The sequence below is a fragment of the Carassius auratus genome, chromosome 23, assembly GCF_003368295.1.
Source record: "Carassius auratus strain Wakin chromosome 23, ASM336829v1, whole genome shotgun sequence".
Lineage (NCBI taxonomy): Eukaryota > Metazoa > Chordata > Actinopteri > Cypriniformes > Cyprinidae > Carassius > Carassius auratus.
Genome location: NC_039265.1, coordinates 4,931,710 through 4,952,474, shown reverse-complemented (window position 1 = coordinate 4,952,474; position 20,765 = coordinate 4,931,710). Strand labels below are relative to the sequence as shown.

The 20,765-nt window shown below is 39.7% G+C and overlaps 1 protein-coding gene across 4 annotated transcripts in view; it reads right to left on the bottom strand.

Moving 5' to 3' along the window:
* zbtb46 (zinc finger and BTB domain containing 46) overlaps window positions 1-20,765 on the bottom strand; it is a 78,172-nt gene that overhangs the window by 23,232 nt on the left and 34,175 nt on the right. The gene's annotated exons all lie outside the window — the stretch shown is intronic.

The following is a 20,765-nucleotide window of genomic DNA, read 5'->3' as shown; positions in this document are numbered from 1 at the left end:
AATAATAATAATAATAACATTAATATTTTCCAATTAATTGACCTTTTGCAAAGGCCCGCCCCAAACAATTTTATTGGTGGTATGTCCGACAAGCCAGGACGCTCTTACACAACACATCAGTGAAAAATACATCGCAGAGCAAAGAGGAAACTGACAACACACTGACAGAGCAGGTTACTTTACATATGTAACCAAGTCTCAGCTCTCAAATTTGGTCATTTTTAATAAATTCAAACAATAAATTTTGTTTTGTGGCTCTTTGTTGTGACATGACAGATCGCTGTAGTGCTTCAGTTCAAGATGCACGTGAACCGATCGTCTTTTCCTCTTTACAAGTTATAATGTGAAATAAACGTATAACATCAGGAGGTATCTTTTTTCACCCATGGAAAGATGTTAATGCACACCATTTTTCAGGTTCAAATCCACCGGTGTTAATCTACTGTCCTGTCTCTCCTGTTGGTGTTATGATTGGTCAGATCACCCGTCAATCAAACTCACTGTGAAGGGTCAATGGGGTCATTTATATGAACAATCCTGTATTTTTTAAAATCATACGATTTTTATCTTGTGACTCGACTATATGAACCTTAAGACCAGGTTATTTAAATGAAGAGTTCAAAGAGAATTACCATTTCTGAATCAGTCTGAAATACTGCCCTCTATAATTTGCAACATTAGCAGAAAAAAATACTGCATTATGCAAGCAAAAATGGACATTAAAGTCAACATGAATGCAAATTTATTTATTTTCTAAAAGCATGCTATTCATAATTTTATGAATGATTAATGCATGTTAGGCAAGTGTGGCAAATAGGCTTGTGCAAAAATATCAGTATTTTGCTAATAATTTGGACCTTTATTTAAACAATCCTGTAATTTTTTGTAAAATCTGGATTAGATTACTGGCTGGATGAAATTCTATTTACCATTTTTGAATATAAATAATTATATCATATTATATAATAAATTTTTCAACATTTACAGGAAAAAAACAAAAACTGCATTTTCTTAATGCCAGCAAAAATGGATATTAAAGTCAGCATGAAATGGGAATTCTTCTTTTTTTGTATTGTAATCCATGTTGTTTATCTTTTTGTGAACAATTCATCCGTGCCTTTTAAAAAACGTAATCTTCTGGTGAAAGACTCCATAAAACCAGCATCTTTCTTACAACTGGCTGCAGCCTCACAATCAAGAACTATTTCATCCCTGCTGTTCAAACTTTTTAAACATAGGGTACAAAAGGCAAAGTGAATCTTTACCTCCCTATTCATTACTACTGTCAAATCAGGCAACATAGAGGAGGCTGCCAAAACACACACATACACACTTCTCCTGTCAAAGACAAGGACGACTACTTGGATGTAAGAAGTCCAAACTGTAAGAACAACGGTTAAAAAAAAAAAAAAAAAAAAAAAAAGTGACAAGACACAAAACAACAAAAAATGATTTACTAGAAGAGAGCCAGAAAGGCTTGTTTAGACTAAACTGACAGCCTAAAGGAGAAGAGCTTTTCAAAACAGCTGTCAGTGAAGCTCAGATCACTGGAAGCCTCAAAGCAGCGTGAACGACAGCCCAGCCGGCAAACCGCTTCAGTCATGGCACCGCAAGACCCGCCCACAACCTGCCATACTTCACACCAATTAATTACACCTACATTAGGACAGCACGCTCGCAGAAAATACACATTTAGACTCTCTGGCGCTCACAGTACAAGGCTCTGATGCGTGTGTTGTATTTACACAGTATTCTCTGGGGTCTGGATGAACAGACAGAGAAATGGAGACAGTGTGAGGGGATGAAACATAATGAGTGTTATAAACCCCCTCCCTAACTTCATCTGAGGGCCTCCCAATGACAAGCACGGCAACTTCATCAACTTTGAGTTTCAGAGGAGGATTCGGCTCATTTCCAGAGAGAGAGAGAGAGATGGCGTGTGTGTGTGTGTGTGTACGCGAGAGACAGACGCTCTTGAAGCACTGACCCCATAAAGATCTTATCTTCTCTTCTGGTGTCCACAGCCTGAAGTTCACAAGAAGGTCACTTACGAAGAACCAAGTCTCCATCGTTCAAATCTACTCTGGTGACTGTGAGATTTGCATTAACATGCAAAAGCTGGTTTTAATATTTTATTGTTGGAAAATAAGTGCTGTTGTTTCCAATATTTACCTTAGCGCTCTTGCCAAGCCAGACTTTTGTTAGCATGAAGGTCGATGATAAACAAAATGTGTTCAATAGAGTGTTAAAAAAAGTGTGTTCAAGATAAGTAAAAGAATAAAAGATAGAAAATCAATTTAAAATAAAATGGTGCTGAGCTCTTAGAAATGTACTGTTTGTATTTGTGTTGTGCATGTGTGTGTGTATGTGTTTACTGTATATACTGTGCTACCCTATTTTTAACAATGGCTTTGATTTAGTTGGAAAAACTGTCATGTGTAACCATCAAGTAAATAGAATTAACATTTTGCTCACACCTTGAATATTTGTGAGTAGGTAAAAACGATGTTTTATGAAAGTAATGAATTGATAAATATATACATTTTGTGATAGTTTCAACCGTAATGACATTTACATCCTAAACGTACCTTGTCATGTTAGAAGAAGTTCAAAAAGGACTTGAGGGTCTCCACAAGGCATGTCATTTTTTCCCCAAATATTAATAAGCAGTGAAGCAGTTTCTTAATATATTTTAAGAAATAATAATTACTTCGGGTTTTCATTTCAAGAATTTGATTCATTTAATTAGTTAAATCACCCTGACATTTTCGGTTTTAAATTATTTTTAAATTAAAAATTAAAATGAAATGCATGTTAATCATAGAGTAGGTAAAACCATACAGCCTGATCCACCTGATCTGTGTCTTAACCCAGTTTATTCTGCCCAAAAATCGCCCATTTACACAGGAACAGGGCTGCGTTCAACTTCATTTTTAATGCCTTCACTTACAAACTCTCATCCGTCTAATTTCCTTGGATGTACGTCATTGATTATGCCCACTACTGGCAGAACCGTGAACTGGAACGTCCTAAGCCCATGATCACTTACTGTAGAATCCACTATGGAGTTGTTGTTTTTTTATTTACATTTTTCCCTTATGAATTTGTTTGTTGCCGCATTTTATATGTATACAGATATGCTTGGGCTATAATAAATGTAAAACAAAAAAAAGTATCTATTAAAGAGTTGTTTGGGGAGGGGATAAATTAAATGCGATCTGCAATGGTTTCACAGTCGTCTTGCATTGTGGTCCGTTGAGTGGCCTGAAGTCTGCATATGAAACAGTCTCGCTCCCTCAGTTAAAATCGAAGGGTCGAGGGTCTGTCCATATAAACATCCCTCGTCCACTTCACGAAGTGGAACGCACTTATAAATGGCAGTGGGGATTCCCCGGAGGGGAAGTGCTTAGGAAGTTTCCGAGTGCATGTCTAAAAGTGGAGTGGAACGCAGCCCTGGACTGGTCTGACCAACATGTAAGGCAACCAACCACAATTTGTAATTTAAGGGAGAGTTAATCTAAGATATCATTGTTAGATCCCAAGTTGATAGATGCACGTTAATAATTGCACAAGTGTTTAATTTATGGAATAATTATTAGTTAACTTGCCACTATGCAAAAACTGGAATATCTAGCTCAACCATATGAAACCACTAACCTGGCAAACTTTTTGACTTGCAATCATTACTTTGTCTCATGGTGGACTGGTGCTCTCTGACTCACAGAAGTTACATAGCAGCCAGCCAATCAGATTGGACCTGGCAATGTGCAAGTCATTTCAGAATACCACTATGGCTGCAAGTCCATGGAGAGAGAGCATGTCTTATTCTCACTGTCCGGGTGCCGAAAGAAGTAATTGTGAAACAGAATAAGAGGGAGGATGTGGAAGATGTAGAAATGAGAGAGGAAGTAGAAATGTGGAGGTGAGAGAGATACATATATAGAGAAAACGACAGAGAGGGAGATGTCTGCCACTAAAAACAAGATGATATCAACATGAATTCATAATTTCTCAATTTGAATCTGTGTAATTTATGTAAATGTTTTTCATTCGTGTATTCTATGTAGATGTAATTCTTTCTTTTAAGAAATGTTGAATGTGTGTTCATGAATATCTGTCTGCCTGTGTGTAGCTCAGTTGCCACAGGGGAACATTCTATTAAAACCAGCGGATTAAACGCAATTTAGAGAGGTGTGTGTAAAACTGTGAGGGGAGAAGTGTGTTAATGGCTGCAGCCATCATACAACTACTGACCCTCACTCACTCAGAGCTTTAGAAACAATCATAAGATAAGCCAAAGATATTGTGTGTGTGTGTGTGTGCGCGCATGCACATGCAAGAGTTTCAGTGTTTAAATGTGACTACATAAAAAAAACTAAACACACACAAAACACAATAAATCAAACACATATTGTTAGAGCTGTGGCTTAGTGGTTAAAGGGATAGTTTACCCCAAAATGAAAATTATATCATTAATGACTCATCCTCATGTCGTTCCAAACACGTAAGACCTCCGTTCATCTTCAGAACACAGTTTAAGATATTTTAGATTTAGTCCGAGAGCTCTCAGTCCCTCCATTGAAGCTGTGTGTACGGTATACTGTCCATGTCCAGAAAGGTAAGAAAAACATCAATTTCGAGCCAATTAACGAACAAACGATTGACTCGTTCTCGAGTCAAGAACCAGTTGCATCAGTTTTCGGATCACCAGTAGTGATGGGAAGTTCAGTTCAGGTTTTGCTTGGTTACTTTATTAGGAACTGCAAGATACTCATGGTTTAAATTGAAATAATAATACTCTAGTTGTAGATGGGAAAGAGATATTGTTGACAAGTGAGCAGAAAAGTGAAAAAGAAGCAGAAGAAAGAAATGAGCAGAATGGACAGGTCACACACACACACACACACACACACACACACACACACACACTTATGTGCACAAACACACACAGGCAGAGTTAATTAAATTGGGGGAGTGGGGAGATGGGAAGTGGAATTCATTAGATAAGTTCACCCTTCGTCTGTGGGCAGGGGCCACAGGAGTCAATCAATAAAATGGATTTGCTGCTCCCAAATGCCCCAAGACCTGACGCCCACAATGAAGAGAGGAGGAAATCGCCCCTTTGACCCCGATTTCTCCCCCTACACACCTGCCCCGACCTCTCACCCAACACAAACACATTCCAGCCAACACGATACTGATGCATTCCGTTATTTTAAACACTCCATATTCCACTCCACTGCGCTCTATAATATCTTACTGTTCATTACGTCCCACTCAACACAAGATACAGGAGGGATCGTTCCCAGAGCCGTTATGAGCCCACTGCGATACACATCTAAATGTACAAACACACACTCTTCACTAATGTGTGAGGAAACCGAAACATCCTACGGACAACGCAGGGGTCTGAAGTTTTCTAGATGATACAGTCTCTTATACAGGCATCAACAGGCAATTCGGGCACAGAGGATTTCCAAACACATATAGAAACCTATAGGAGAGTCTTGCTGTTCCAGCAGGAGCACATACAGCATGAGCAGAGCCAGTTCTGATTCATCTGGTACTATTAGTCACAGCTGGGAAGATATGCATAAACATGCATGACAGGACTAAACATTTAAAAAGTACCAGCTTAGCATGTGTAAAGTGCACAAACTGCCAAACAAGTACAAAGGTGTATATTTAAAAAAGCATCTTCAAAGCAGTGGGTTTCAAAAGGGCCAGGGGACTTCCAAGGGGGTGCGAGAGAGATCAAGGGGATCAGTAAAACCCCCTAAAATTCGATTTGAAATGAATTTAATATATTTATCTTCAAATGTAAACATCTTAATGTAATATGGGTATCAAATGGTAATATTATAGTACTTAGATACACTACCGTTATATATATATATATATATATATGTATTTATTAAATTCTCTTATACTCACACAGGCTGGATTTTTTTGTGGATTTTTTATTTTTTATTTTTTATTTTTTTTGGACAGTAAGCAAATGATGAATGTAATACAAGTGTGGCTGGTAAAATACATTTGGCATTTGCATGTTTGATTTAAATGATTGCGGATAAATACTTCACTCTTTTCATTCTCAGTATCCTGAAGTTGTCCGTTTTACTCCTTGAGAATCCGTTTCAAGTGATTCAGTGCATGAGAGAAACCCCAACTGATTTTTACTAAACCGATTGGCCAATTCATGAAAAAAAAACACCCCAAAAGAGTGAAAAAACTAGTAGGTGTACGGACACTCACTGTATAAAAATCCTGTAAAGGCTGGAATACGCTACACAACTTTAAAAACTGAAAAGATTTTAAGACACTATAGGAATTATACATTTGTCAACTTTGTAAATGGTTAGAGAGAAAAACTGGACATCAGACAAATAAAGGACTGAGGATCACACACTACCAGACTTCCAAGTTGTTCCAAAACAACAAACTCTAGAACACGATGACAAATGAAAACAATGTGTTCTAAAATCATGTTTGATATCCTCCGACTGCACGGACTGAGATTCTGAAGGTAAACAATCTGTGCCTATTATACACAATCTGGGCCTGATTGTCAGTGAAATCTGTCAACTTCAACTGTTTTCAACCAATTTTGCAGACTGACTTTCAGAAACTAACGTTGACTCTTCTAGACGACAAATCAGTGCAAAAATCTTTGCAAAGAGCCTAAAGAGAGCCTTCAGGTATTCACTGATGGCACTAGCTATTCACCATATACTACACAGCATAACATATCATCAATGAATGCATATTTGAAATACTATTCCATTCAATGCACATCACTCGAGATGCATTTGCTAACATCTTGCCGTTATTACATCCCACTCGAGACGTGCATCGGGGATACAGGAGGCATTGTTACGCCTTTGTTTTAGATAGTAGCTTAAGTGAATGAGGAACGTTCGTGGAATCTTTGTTCACATGTGTAATCCGAAAGCTTTAATGGGCATTGATTGAAGTGTTGTGTCACACCGAGTGAGATTACAGTGGGAATAATGGCGCATATTGTCCCACGTTCCCCTCATAAGAGAAGGACTGAATCAGTTTGATTCTTTCTTGCAAAGGGGATCTCAGTTTAATGTGGTTGCCATGGCAGCCAGGCACTCTTGGCTTCAACATTTATGCTAAATAAAACACCCTTTTAAGAGTAGACACAAATAGGCGGACCCACGGTGTTGGCTTTGTGTCCGTTCGTGATTGTGTGTGCGTCTGCGCGTGGGCGTCCGCTGGTTCGAACGTATCTGTTTATCGTGTTCTAGAACGTAAACTCTCGGCATGAGAAAATATGCATTCAGGAACACGAACAAGCGCTGGCGTAGTGGCTCATGTAAGACCTTGTGGTGCGGCATTGAATGCGGGCTTCGTCTCTGAAAGAGCTTTTTGTGAGCGTGAAGAGTGTGTGATGTGTGCGTGTTAATGGTTATTGGAGGGGATGGGGTTAGGCGAATGTCTATTAAAGAACAATAAACGAGAGAACAACACAGAAAGGCTGAGAGAAAAGGGTCAGCTGACAGGGTTTGACCCCATGACCCTCTGTTCCAGCTGCTGTGGCAATTACGACTCTCCCCGGCTGAAACTCAACACTGTCTTTTGTTTCAGCCGGTTTCGAGGTGTCCCTGGATGCTCTCCCATCTCGCACAGGGATCAGGTTTGCACACACACAGCGTGGATTTTGTTTCTGTTTGGTGATAAGACACAGAGAGAGCTGTTTAAGCTGTCATGTTTAACTCTTATCTACTACATCGTTACATCAGACACACTCATTAGCCGCGATAAACAGCCCCTCGGGACAGCAAGCGCACACATATGCAAACATACACATGCCACTCATGTGTCCAGCGGGCTTATGGGTAGGGAGGGGAAGATCAGGCCTGCTTCCTCAGAGTGGTTGGAGTTTGAAAGGGTAAAAAGTAATTTCCAAGGAATGGAGGGAGGGAGGCACTAAAGAAGCTGAAGAATTCAGAGGCAATTTAAAAGCAGTGTGGGAGAGGGGGATGAGAGGGAAGAAAAAAACGAAGAAAGAGGAGGCATGATGGAAAGTGAAAGAGGGGTTGTTATTTCTCTCTCTCTCTCTATCTTTCTTTCTCTCACTGTTGTTTTTTAGGGACTAGTCGGTCCACAACCTCCAAGGAGAGAGAGAGAGAGAGAGAGAGAGAGAGAGAGAGAGGAAGAATAAATCAAACAAACCCTGAAGGCTAGAAAGGAGGGAGAAAGACAAGAGGAGAAGTGCGGGTAATGATGTAGGGGGGAGTTGAGTGGGCGACGGAGAGGATGAGAGGGTGAGCGCGAGCAGGGGTGGAGGTGGAGAGGGGGAGTGGAGGATTGCAGGGCTCAAGGTAATCTGGGGAGTTAATGCAGCTAAGCAAAGCAGAGAGAGAGAGAGAGAGAGAGAGAGGGAGCACAAAGTGGCAGACAGTGCGAGCGGCAGAAAGAGAGAGGGCGTAAGAGACAGAGAAAGACAGACGGAGAGAGAAAGGGAGGGCCGGAGAGAGTGGGAGAGAGGAGATCTTGGGGAAAATGGAATGCTGGGTGGAGAGGGGAAGCAAACACGCAGGGCTTTGTGCTAAAAGCACGACTCTGGGGAGGGTGCGACCAACACTAAATCCAGAGCACTGGCCAGAAATCAGGGTTTAAAGAGCAGGCCACAGGACCGATGTCCAAACACACACAAAGTCTAAAATGAACCTCAATGTGAATTGCTCTGAATTGTTCTTAACAATTGCTTCACTGCATGTTGTCATTTTTATGTGGCCTACTATTGTCAGCTGTGTCAATTCACTGCCATTCACAAATCCTCTCCCACAGCCTCATGTGATAGTTTCTACTGGATTCACACTTAAGAATCTCTACCAAGCAGTAGGTCATCCAGGTACTTTTGGGCCACTGTTTTATGAATACTGTGAATTTGGATATACTAAATCAGGCATATTTGTATGCAGCAGTGGTGTAGGCTACATGATACGCAGGTTTACACTGTATAACCACTAAGAAAGGTCAAAGATTTCTGTATACCCACTTAAAAAAGTGAAAGGATACGTAACAACGTTGTTTTGTGACAGAACTATCACGGTCCATTAGCGATATCCTCCAGGGTAGACAATTCATGAGTGATAGCATTCCTTTGGTCCTCCTCGCAGTGGCGTAGCGCAAAATTGCGGGGCGATTTGTCACTGTTACATCGCAATATTGGAAATATTTGTTTTTAACCATGAAGGCTGATGTTATGCACCATGCAAACTTTGCACAAGAGTAATGCCAGTGAACATCTGTACATATCGAAAAAACTAGAAATGTATTTCGCATAAAAGTCGGTACTTGTCTGTGAAATAAAGGTACTCTTAATTTTCATTGACGACTGCAGTGTTAATAATTTTAATTATAGGCCCATAATTCATTGTATAAATTAATGGATCTGTTTTAAAATACCTTTTTAAAAACATTTTCAATGAGGAGTTATAGCCTAAATTTTTATTATCCTCACAGCATGTTATGCAGTGATGCGCTAAGAAATGATTGAGGGGCAAATTAATTGTATTTTAATAATAAAGATAACCTAATAATTACGTCTGCACGATAAATCACATGCAATATTTAATGCACATATTTTCATTAGTGCCGGTTCTTTAATCAGCAGCAAATTTCCATTTTGTGCGTGCTTTCACATTGAGCTGCATTTACTACACAGAGCCGATGTTCAGATGATTGGAGCTGACGAGCGCCTTTACACTGGCATCTAGCCATCTGACAGTCATTACCTCACCTGATCATGATTAAAATGTTAGCTTTCCTTGGCAGCATAAAATAAATGTATGCTTTTATTTTTAAATTGAACTGTTTGAAAACGAAAGTACATGAGGTCAGTTTAAAGATTTCTTATCCTGTGGCTCCCTCTAGTGGACTACATTTTTCCTTTAGGGGGGCATTTTTGCTCAACCAATGCAAATCTATGGGACATTTTTGACAATTATTAAGTGTGACCAGTTAGAAAAGATTTAGCAAAACAATTTACAAAGGTCAAAGGTCTCAGAAGAATAAGAAGTTGTTTAAATAGTGTAACAGTATGCTGGCTTTCTCAAGTAACTAATAACTTCACTAAATTTAGTGTGGTATATAAATGAATGCGGGTGAAGGGGAGCAATAAAAAAGACAATATGTGTGTATGTGTATAGCAGTAAACCGAATACAATATTTTGGAATACAATACAATCTCCTTTTTCAGATGATGAGAGAGATGGGAACTCCTGGCCAGCCTTGTGGACTGAAAGTCAGGCTCGGGAATTTAAAAACAGCCAGTCTTAAATGTGCATTGAAAATTGCCAGCTGATAAAACTGGATCTTATTCTTATAACATCTAATGATAAATGTAGCTCTTAACTGGCTGAGTTCAACAGTAGAAAATCAGTCCAGGCTCCCCAGCTGTAAATGTTACTGGCTGTTAAAGTCTTGTGTTGCTTATAATAAACTGACATGTTGATATCACACAAGCAGTCTTTCAGAATGCTCTCAGTTACATGTAGATGCAAACTGAATGCATTAGTGAGTGTGGTGGTGCTTATGGGGTGGCGCTCTGGGATGGGTCAGTATGAGGCTGGGTGGGAAAAATCACAGTATACTCACTACAAAAAACTAGAATACACCACTGGGATGCAGACAGTGTTTTTGAACAAATTGGTTGAATGAATGACTCAATGTTAAGACAGTCAATCACTTTACTTAATGTTGTAACTGTCATGTGTCCTACTACAGCCTTTCTGTGGCCCCATGTGATCGTAAGGCGTTCATCAGATGCATACTTCAGAATCTTGTCAGAATTACTAGGTCATCCAGTTACGTTTTGCCTGCTGTTTTATGAATACTATGAAATTGGACATGCTACTCATTTCACATACTGAATTGGTTGAGTGAATAATTTAATGACTCACCTTTAAAGAAAGTCAATTGTTTTGTTGTCAAAATAAATCAGTGTTTTTGCGCAAATCAGTTTAATGAATGATTGACTCACTCATAAAGAGGACCCCATTGTAGTAAAGTTACAACCTGCAGAAACAGTCATTGAACAATTCACTAATGATCACACTGACAGTCTGAAACATGCACACACAAATGAGCAGAGCCATGCAAACACTAAAAAGACCCAGTGTTGTCGGACTGTTATATCAGCACTTGTGGAACGCTGCCCAACCAGTCAGATTCAAGGACTGGAACTAACTGTTCTATAATGGAATATTTAAGCTTGTTTTTCTCCCTTGTATATTTGTGACAAACAACGCAGGTCATCCACAGCATCACATTTGAGATGAGTCTCAATCTCTCTGAAACTGCATAAAACATGAAGATGCATCATGTATTTGTGGCTTAATGGGAGGAATATTGCACAAACAGTATGTGTCACCACACTGGAAAAACCTGATAAATATTTACAGAGGAAAATTTTATTAAAAGTCTTCTTTGATAGGCCTACTTCACTAAGTCTATTACATAAGTGAAAAGTCCAACTATCTTTCTTACAGTCAATTTAAGCCACGTATTATGTTGCAAATCCTTATAAAATTACCAGCCAAATGGAGTTACTCCAATTTATTTACTCGCCAAAGCAAATTTAACTAACATTTGGCACTTAGCGACTGTTAATTTGGGACCTTGAACATACACATTACAAACATTTTTCATACAGAAAGTTTCCACACAGCTGATAGACGCTGGAGTGTGTTGTACCTTTGAGGAATGTCTGCTGACAGACACTTTGAATGAGGTCAAATTACTGTAAATTTGACAGTAATGGAGACACGGCATGGCGATGCATTTCTGTCCAGGCAATTCCCAAGTTTGATTGTGGCTTTATTCATTTCCCAACCTAATATTTCCAACACTAGTTTCCCATTATCTCATCTGCCCTTTACAAAAAAAGTGGCAAAGAACCCATAAATAAATAATAATAAAAACGGTGATCATAAAAGTAATGAAGCTGACTGAACCTGTTTTCACCTGGTATCAACATCTGTTCTGGGCGAAATGTGTTAATGGATTCTGGTCATGCCCTACATTTTTTTTCTCACTCAATATCCTAACTCTGAAACAAATAAAATTACACAACTTAGACTGCAAATGACAACTTTTGACTCAAAAAAAATATGTGTAAACTGGGCCAACATGTGTATGTGTTATGCCCCATGTTTACTGTATTTCTGACTCATCGTGGACTGTATCAAGCTTGGCTGTATGGCTGTATCCTTGGTAATTTCTGTCTTGGGCGATGAAGAACACAGGAGCCAGAAGACTAAGCTCAGAGACCAACTGAGCGAGAATTAAAATTTAAAGTGGTCAGTACAGACATAAAGGTCTGCCATAGGAGTGTAGACAGACTCCAGGTATGAGGCCAAATGGAAAACCCAAGGAGAAATGAGCAGGAGGGAGACGCCAGGTCTTCAGGCAGATAAGACGATCAGATAGAGTACTTAATGTCCGATTATCTGACACACGATACGATTCCACCAGAAAAAACTCAAACCTCGTCATCAGCGGTGTCGACTGGGTCAAAAGCCACTCGATGTTTTAATAAAACTATTACAGTGATCATTCGTGCACAAATTCCCCAGTTCCTCAGGTAATTCTGCAGCTGTCAAAACACACCATACAACTTCAACTCCATGTGACTGACATGCAGTCTGCAGCTCCACATGGTCAGTGGAGCTCCATGGCAACAGGATCTCATGTAGAGGGTTCTACATTTCAACTCCAAACAATGGAAGTGAACGCAAGAGCCAACAATATATAATGAGACATGATGGGACTGCATGCGATCTCGAAGGGGTCATAAACTGAGAAACCAAAATTCCCTAGATCTTTTGACATATGACAGGCCAATGAACTATAAAAACATCCTGCAAGTTTCAGAACTCAAAACTTTCTCGTTAGTTTAAAGGGGTCATATGATGCTGCCAAAAAAAACACTATTTTGTGTATTTGGTGTAATGAAATGTGTTTATGTGGTTTAAGGTTGAAAAACACGTTATTTTCCATATAATGTACATTATATGAAGCCCCGCCTTCTGAAATCTGTAGATTTTTACAAAGCACATTGGTCTGAAAAGTGAGGTGTGCTCTGATTGGCCAGCTATCCAGTGCGTTGTGATTGGCTGAATGCCTCAAGTGTGTGATGGAAATGTTACGCCCCTTAACACAACGACGCGACAGGACAAAAACATTAAACCCCATTATAAATTAGGCATTTTTTTGCATCCAGTGGGGACATAATAATGGATTATAATGAACTATACTGTCTTTTTATTGCGGTGTGTAAACATAAAACGTTGTCTCCTTTTGTGATCAGAGAAATGTCAAACAACAAGGTTACTCCACACTGCTCAAAACTCACGTTTGAATCACCAGTGGAAAATCCTTCACATAAGTAAACGTACTTACAGACTGTGAGTCAGAACAGCCGGCATTGTAGTCTACCTTCTAGGATCAGGAAACAGTCCTCCATAAAATACACTACACATCTGAATATTTGGGTTGAATTTTTCTGGAACAATGTTGTAAATACAACTTAACCACTGATTTCTATTTGTCCCCTCTTCCAGAAGGCCAAACAAAGAACTTTCACTTTCACAACGAAACACACAGCAGCAGCAACAATAAAGTCACGCCTTCTTTATTTGCATGAACATTTGGATGGCGCTATACAAATCTTCCCACATCGTGATATAGAGATGTTGGGGCATGTTCAAATGAACTGTTTTAGGAGGCCGTGGACGAGTCTCAACTTTTATAAAGAATATCTCTTTGGGTTTGAGACTTTAGTCTTTGCAACTTTAGGGATCTTATCTATTCACACACAGCTTGTAACAATCCAAAGAGAAAGGAAAAATGTAAATCATATCGCATCATATGACCCCTTTAAAAACAGCTTATATGCCAAAACGACAGCATATGGAATGACCACTCTATGATATAATAGTTTGTCAAAACAACGAAAGTTTTTTGATGCAAACATCATGATGACTTTATAAGGAGACCGATGAGAAAACGTAATCTTGCCACTATCAAAACACATCATAAAACCTCGCGCAAAATGTGCACATCTGCCACACATAGTCTCTGGAGCTCCATGGCAACATCATCTCATGTAGATGTTCTACATATCAAGACAGTTCTTCAGTAAGCAGAAGAGTTCATTAGTACAATGAGATATGCAGGATAGTGTGCGATCTGCTGGAATCTTAATATAACTCTGTACAAGGTTACTGTGACTGACGCACTGATCTAAAATGGAACAATAAGGAGGTTTTCAGGAGGGGCAAGAGTGGGAAAGAGAAAAGAGAGGGGAAGAAAGTGAAACGGAAGTGTCTTATTCCCTCTCGCCAGAGGAGAGTTGGGTCGTTGAAATTAATTGCATGTGATCAAATCAGCAGCATCATGCCCTCCTCTAGAGTATGACGGAAGGAGAGTTAGAGAATTGGGGTCTTATTTAAGCTTGCTGACGTGTCACTTCCTCTTCCACTTGTGGTGGGGGCCACAGAGCTGGCCCCGTTGACATGTGGGTAATGCGCCACACAGTTTTACACACTCTCTCTCATCAGAACGCATCGGAGCTAATGACAGAGCGCGACTGAGGCTTGAGCGGAGAGAACTGAGTTAGAAAGAAGGGATGCGTGAAAATGTATGACAATAGCTCTGGTCCAATCTACTGAGCACAGTTAGGGCTGCATGATTTTGGGGAGGAAAAATGTAACTTTGATTGCAATAAAAAAAAAAAAAATAGTGTAAAGCAAATAAAATAAAAAATGTAAATGTTTCAATGTATTTATATCTTAATTTTCAGACCATCAAGTATTTTATTTTAGCTCAAAACCACAGGAAGCTTCTTGGTGCTTAACATTACAAGTATGAGCTACCCAAACTCAGAGCAGTTGCAGAGATGAGTCTGATAAGCAGCATTTACTATTACTCGAGACATATATTTATACATATAGCAGCACTTAAGATTTTGATAATCGTGCCGTCACATCATGATTTCAGTTTTATTCTGAAGGAACTGAGAGATACAACACCCTATTTATTTTAGTTGAGGATACATGTCTATACTTAAAGTGAAAGTGAAAGTGACGTGACATGTGGCCAAGTACGGTGACCCATACTAGGAATAAGTGCTCTGCATTTATCCCATCCAAACTGCATGGGATGACCCTCATGTCATACCAAACCTTTATTAGTTTCTTTCTTATGCTGAACACATAAGATATTTAGAAAAAACAAACAGCTGATGATCCCTATTGAACTATGACTTATAAATACCACTAGACTTTAATATTAGCAAGCTGCTAAGCTAACAATATGACAAAATAAGTCTAAGACAAACAGCAAACGCAAATATTGTGCTAAATAGCCAACTGCTTAAATATTTATAGCCATTTCTACTGTCAACTTTATCTGCCATCTGGGATTTTTGGATTTTTTTATTATAATGTCAGTGACTAACTTCTGGAGCAGGCTTTGTTTTGGACGTGCGTCTCTGATGCTTAAAAATGGCCAAATACGATGGCTAACTAGATTTTGGTAACAAACAAACAGAGGAAAAAGAGAAAGACAGTATAAAGGAGATGAAAAGACACAGAGGGAGCGCAGGGGACCAGAGGATAGAGAGAAAGTGAGGGAGAGAAGCGGTTAAGATGAGGAAAATAGCAAATGAAGGAAAGAGACATAATCGACCTCATAGTTGTAATTCCTCTGAAAAGAAGGAATGGAGGCTGGAAGTGGTGGAAATATAGAGGGATAGAGAGGTTGGATGTGGAGCGAGAGAGGGGGAAAGAAATGGACTGTTTGGGAGGACAGTAACGGCCGCTTCCTCATGCGGTCTCAGGAATGCAGGACGGGTGGATCTGAGTGTGTGTGTGTGTGTGTGTGTGTTTTCCCGATAGAGCAGACAGGAATCCCTAACCCCCACAGACTCTGGAGCCAGTTATCAGAGGCAGAGGGGCCGGGGTGTCCCAACTTGATCTCTCTTTTTCTGCTACTTTCCTCCTCCCTTTTCACCCCACTTACTTCTTTTCACATCCTCCTACTTCTGCCATTTTTCTCCATAATTGTGCCAGCAGAAAAAAGAAAAGAAAAAGAAAACAAGGAGGATGTGGGGTAAAAGAATGAGAGTGAGCTAGAGGCGAGCGGAGGACAAACTGCTTCAAGGTTGTGGTGAATTCATTTACAAAGCTCATATAAATTATTTCGAATTTGAGCCAGGAATGATTAGTGTCATGTCATTCATCTTTGGTATAGCATGTAAATAAAAAGTATATGAAAGAGAAGGTCCGGTTATTACAGCCCATGATCAGTTACGGACTCAAAAGACATTATTTACGGATATCTCATTTTTTTAAATATTGTATTAGTTTTGATCTCATTGGCGACATTCACTCATAATACAACTATCACCTGTACAATCATATTCATCTGCTCTAAAAATCAACTTCACCAAAACAAAGTTTCTACACCAGTCATTTAGTTTTAAACCTCATCCGCTAGAGGGTCCTATATTCTGTACTGCAGTGTTGAAGAAATATTTCTAACTATGTTCTTAACACTAGATCTGCAACCTGTTAAAAAGACTGCATTTGAGTCACATACTCAATGACGTCACTGGACAGATAAGCTGCTTATGAGGGTGGTCCTCAGCTCCCCCGGCCTGACTCCAGCACTGTTTCGGTTTTGTGTGTGCGCAGCTCCTGCTGTGAGGTCCTGATTGTTTGGAGCCGAGCTGGTGATGAGCCCAGACCCTCCATACTGATCTCCTCAGGGGAAAGACGGTGACACCTCTCTCACCTCACACAATACAGCTGATAGACAAAGTTTGGGGTGGGGGGGGGGGCAATCTGCAGGCTTCCTGCCATTTTCTCTGAAAAGGGAGCCTTTAACTTCACACCGTGAGCTGGTCCAAAAAATCCACTTCGGTAAAAGAGTTGTACTGAATGCTGCTTTTACGGTATGCCTGAGTTTGAGTGTGTATTTGTGTGTGTGTGTGTGTGTGTGTGTGTGTTGGTGGGCATGAAACAGAAGCCAGGGAATGCTTCTGACAGTGTAAAGCTCACGCCCAAAGATACTGCATCACTTCAAGGGCATTCCATCACACACACACACACACACACACAGTCGCTGCAGTCCATTATTTGAAAGAAAACCGAAGTGACACACTGAATTGATGGGGCACAATTGGGGACATGGAAGAGATTTGTATCCTCCATGCATTAATACTAATACACACATGCATTTACCTAGATATCTACACAAGGACATACTGTGGACCTGTAGACACACCTGTGTTTACATGAAGCAAACTGTAGTGACTACAGATCTTTTAGCGTTTCCATTCATCTCAGCAGCAATTGCTAGGCTGGTGCGGGACGTACATCATTTGAAATCTGCCATCTTCGTTCATGGGTCCTCAGTTCAGTTCTCTCAGTTTAAAACTAAGTTGTAAATTTCATGTGGCTAGTAATGCCCCCCACCCCCTTTAACTAGTATACCATAAACTAATCCTAATTTATATTAAATATTTATGCTGCTTAAGAAAGCAAATTCATAAAAAGCCATTAAAGTAATAATTCACCCAAAAATGAAAGTTCTGTCATTAATTACTCACGGTCATGTTGTTCCAAACCCAAAAGACCTTTGTTCATCTTTGGAATGCAAATTAGGACATTACTGATGAAATCCGAGAGCTTTCTGACCCTCCATAGACAGCAATGTAACTGAAATATTCCCAGGTTAAAAAAGGAAGTAAGGATATCGTTAAAATAGTCCATGTGACATCAGTTGTTCAACAGTAAATGTATGAAGCTATGGTAATATTTTTGTGTGCAAAGAAAACAAAAAGTATTCTCGTAGCTTCATAAAATGATAGTTGAGCCACTGATGTCCTTGCTACCTCTTTAGGCCTTGAACATGGTTCAAGTTGTGTTGTTGTCTATGCAGGCTCAGAAAGTTCTTGAATTCATCAAAAATATCTTCATTTGCGTTCCGAAGATGAATAAAGTTCTTACAGTTTTGGAATGACATAAGGGTGAGTAATTAATGACAGAATTTTCATGTTTGGGGGAACTATCCCTAGAGAAACTTTATTTCTGTTTTCATGTGTTTGTTTTGTCTGGTAAACGATACAGAAATTAAAAATGGTATGTATGTATATTAAAAACATTTTTCAAAGTGTATGAATCAAATGTATATTTGCAGTTTTAATAATAAAAACAGTAATACTAAAAAGTAATAATTTAATAATAAAAACATTATACTGTGTATGAACCATTTCACAGTTAAAGCACACCCATTTATTTAGGGTGTAGGGTCAAATTTGTATATTTGACTAAATATAGTTGTCCCCCCTCCCACACACATATCACACCTGTTTCTACAGCACATATGACACACATATAACACATCTTGCAACACACATCATCATCATCTTTAGCGCACATGCAGTTGTGGTGCTGTACAGTTCATGCATCAGCCATGGCCCACTTTCAAATGCACACACAGGAATTTCCCCTTGCACCTTTAACGCCCTCTCCCCTAAACCTCTCCTTATTTAGGAGCGAGGGAGAGCAGAGTGCAGCCACAGGGAGGACAATGGGTGGAGGATCGAGAGGAGCTGGAGAGGGTGTGGGGTTGAAGAATGAGTGTGTGTGTGTGTGAGGAAGGGAGATTTTGCCCTCCCACGCCGGTTGTGTGTGTGTGTCTGTGTAGCAGGGCCAATGCGACACACCCAGAGGGCAGCGAACCTCCACATCCTGCCCGGGGCGTCCGTTTGTCCAAACAGCTCACTTCTTCCTCTTCTCTCCTTTCTCTCTCTCTCTATGCTCAAACCGGTCTGACTGGAGGGTAGAGCGCAGAAGAGGGTGGGGGCTTGTCTATAAAGAACAGAAACCCCCCGTAAAACCAGAAGAGGAAGAAAAAGCCGCGGAGTAAAGTACAGCAGAAGAAAACAAACAGCAGGGCGTTGTCCTGCCCTGAATGGGGAAGTTTGATGGTTTGGTGGTGTTCTAACCCCTTTACACACACTCAAACACACACACATGTACCTATTACCCTCTGCGTCTACAGAAGTCTTCCCAGAGCACAGTCACAACAAGACCAACAGTAAAGAAATCTGAACCCATATACAATCAAAAGACTTACTCAGAGTGTCAAAACACAGGAAAAACTGAGATATATCCCATCAGGACTATAATCATGTCCCAGAATGCTCTCCTCTTTCTCTCCCTCTCTCCCAGTGATCAGTTTTTATGGCAGCTTCGAACTCCAGTCATCACAGACTGCTGCAAATCAAGTGATTGGGGTTCACAATCCTGTTCCTGGAGGGCCAATGTTGTACAGAGTTTAGCTCCAATCTGCCCCAAAACACATTTTACTAATCCTGAAGACCTCAAATGAGACTCCAGGAGCATCATTGGAAAAGTGCATCTCAAGGACACAGAGCAGTGGTTTTCAACCCTGTTCCTGGAGATTCCCCAATAGGATGCATTTTGGATGTTCCCTTAATAAAAGAAACTCATCAACTTGCTATTAGAGGCCCAAGATCTGAAATGGCTGGGTCAGATAAGAAAAGCTTCCAAAATGTCTATTATTGGGAGGTTCCAGGAACGTGGTTTAGAGAAAAACCCTTCAAGGATCATCCGACCAAAAGTTCTGTTTATGTAACACAGGGGCATCCAATCCTGTTCCTGGAAGGCCACTTTCCTGCGGAGTTTTGTTCAATCACACCTGCCTGAAAGGTTCTACTGATCCTGAAGACCTTTATTAGCTGGTCCAGGTGTGTTTAATAATTAGTGCTGGTGCTTAACTCTGCTGGAAAGTGTCTCTCCAGATTTAGGATTGGACATGCTGTAATGCAACTGGACGACATGAAATGACCAGTGGCTTCAAAATGTCCAGGGGTCCAACAGTTCTAGTTGTAGGGCCCTATGGAATCCATTTAATTTTTTCCCAAATTCAGTTTTTTTTTTTTTAGTTTTCATTTTTCTAGGCTATGTTGTTATTAGGGATGCACGATATTTGATTTTGGCCGATATTCGATATGCCGATATTTTCTAAATAATTTTGGCCGATGCCGATACCGATATCGATATATATACTGATATATTTAAACTTTAATTTTACTGAAGAGAAATCCATGTATCTCTTCTGTACTGATTCTACCATCAGTTTATTATTTTACAAATGTAGACAGACATCCACATCTGAAAAACAGGTCAATTATTTCACTTGGAGAATATCGGTTTGGCTCATCGGCAGAAATATTAATATCGGCCGATACCGATAATTGTCATTTTAAGCTTTTATCGGCCGATACCGATGTTGTGCCGATATTATCGTGCATCCCTAGTTGTTATGATAAAATAAAATAGTATTAAACAAAAAGCATGTCTAATTAATTGAAATCAGGAAACATACACAATTTAAAGGGCTAGTTCACCCAAAAATGAAAATTAGCCCATGTTTTACTCACCTTCAAAGTATCTTAGGTGTATATGACTTTCTTCTTTCAGACGAATCCAATCGGAGTTATATTTAAAATTTGTCCTTGTTTTTTCAAGATGTGTTTAGTGGCAGTGGACTGGTGTTATTTTCAACAGTCCAAAAGAAGTCAAATAAAGTGCATCCATCCATAAACAAAACATGCCTCACACATCTCTGGGGTGGATAAAGCCCTCCTGTAGTGAATCGATGCATTTTCGTAAAGAAAAATATCCAAATATTTA